Source organism: Mesoplodon densirostris, chromosome 12 (genome assembly GCF_025265405.1).
Source record: "Mesoplodon densirostris isolate mMesDen1 chromosome 12, mMesDen1 primary haplotype, whole genome shotgun sequence".
Classification (NCBI taxonomy): Eukaryota; Metazoa; Chordata; class Mammalia; order Artiodactyla; family Ziphiidae; genus Mesoplodon; species Mesoplodon densirostris.
In genome coordinates, this window is record NC_082672.1 from 3,840,167 (window position 1) to 3,842,268 (window position 2,102).

The 2,102-nt window shown below is 37.9% G+C and overlaps 1 non-coding gene across 1 annotated transcript; it reads right to left on the minus strand.

Annotated features, from left to right (window-relative positions):
• Positions 1-693: 693 nt before the first annotated feature.
• Positions 694-766, minus strand: TRNAR-UCG (transfer RNA arginine (anticodon UCG)). The gene has a single exon. It is a non-coding gene; the product is annotated as a tRNA-Arg (tRNA).
• Between the last annotated feature and the right edge of the window lie 1,336 nt (positions 767-2,102).

The window sequence follows — 2,102 nt, forward strand, 5'->3', positions numbered from 1 at the left end:
CAGGGAAATGCAAATCAAAATCACAATGAGATACCCCTTCACAACCACTACGATGACTAAAATAAAAAACAAAAACATCAACTGTAGACAAGGACAGGGGGAATTAGAACCCTGTACATTGCTGGCAGGAATCTTAAAATGGTGCAGCCACTGTGGCAAAGAGTTTGGCAGCTCCTCGAAAAGTGAAACAGAGACATATTATGCAACCAGCAATTCTACTATTAAATATATACCCAAGATGATTGAAAGTGTATAGTCACACAAAAACTTGTATTTGAACGTTCACAGGAGCAATATAATAATAGCCCCAAAGTGGAAACAACCCAAATGTCCATCAACTGATGGATAGAAAAAGAAAATAAGGCTTATCTCTACCATGGAATATTATTCAGCTGTAAAAAGAAGGAAGTACCAATACACAATCGCAGAGGACCACATATTGTATGATTCCATGTATATGAAATATCCAGAGTAAGCAAATCCACAGAGATGGAAAGAGGGCTAGTGGTTGCCAGGAGCTGGGGAACAGAAGGAATGGGGGTGACTTCTAATGGGGATGGAGTTTCCTTTGGGGGTTATGAAATGTTCTTTAATTAGATGGTGGTGATGGTTGTGGAGGCTTGTTAATACTCTACAAACCATTGAATTGTGCATTTCTTCTTTTGCCACACCACGTGGCTTGTGGGATCTTACTTCCCTGACCAGGGATCAAACCCGGGCCCCCAGCAGCGAAAGCGTGGTGTCCTAACCACTGGACCACCAGGGAATTCCCGAACTGTGCACTTTTAAAGGATAAATTTTGTGGTATATGTATTATACCTCAACAAAATATTTTAAAATAAGTGTGTAATTCTTGGTTTCTCTTTTTAACACTTAGTCTAATAATATGTAAGTTTTTTCAGTGCCATCTGACCCAGTCTTTCAGGGAACGTGAGTTGGGGGGAAAAATTCGATGAGAGCAAGTGTCAGAGTGAATGATAATAGCAAAATCAAGTCCATGTTTTTATGTAGAAACATAAGAAAGCAGCTCTTTTCACTTTAGCTAAAAGTATAAATTATAAGTGGAGTGTGTTGTTTGTAAGCCAGAAAATTTAATTATAAAACAATGAAGAGTTTGAAAAACTCAAGTAGTTAGCATCTTTTTTAGTCAAAATTGCATGTTATATAATCTTTCAACGGCTATATAAAAAGAGCTCTGAACCACATAGGATTTTCACACGTCTCTAAAGTTTTAAATAAATGGAATGATTCTGAGTGCACTGGCAAACTATTAAACACATTTATTTCCACTTATTTGTCACTGTCTTTGCATTTATATTTAAATCTCTGAAGTGCCTGCTTCTCTCAGGAAGGGGGAACAGAATCATTGCAGAGCTGCAGGTCTGGTGGCTCTATTTTCTGGGTTATATAAAATCCCAGCCTGGACAAACTGCCTGCAGGAAGTGTTTGCCATATGACAAATAAACAATAAAAGTAAGGGCATAAAAAAATTTTAAAATTCAGCTAGTTTGCAGCACAAAACGACTGCATGGAGAATTGACCTTAATCTGCAAAAGACTTCAGACTATCTGCTAAGGTTTCCAGTTCATTCTCTAAACTTTATACAGAGTTTTTCAACTGGGCACTGAACCGTGGTCTCCATGGCAAATTGTGAGGACAAGACTAATTGAACTTTACAATTCTTGCTAAGGCCTTATAAGCAATGTGTAACTAAATAATATAATCATATGTAAGTGTGAATCTTTCCAAATTAAAAAAAGCTAGCTCTTTGTAGGCTAAAGGTTTTATTTCAAGTAAGTATTGGTGACTGTCCTACCACACATGGGATGTGCAAAAGCAGCCAGAAATACACCCCTTTCTCCTGGGTCCTGTCATCATAACCTGTCAAGGACTGCTACTCACTGCTTTCACGAGGACACATCTCTTTACATTTCTCTCAGTATTATTGTGGAGACACTTGCCCAGAGGACAGTGGAAGTGGAGTGAGTTGAGTGGGGGAAAGGCAGCAGTATTTATGGTGACATAAGAAAAGAGTGTAGCAAAATTTTTGTGGAGGTATACTGATTTGATTTGTAATCATTATGTATTTGTGTTCTAATTCA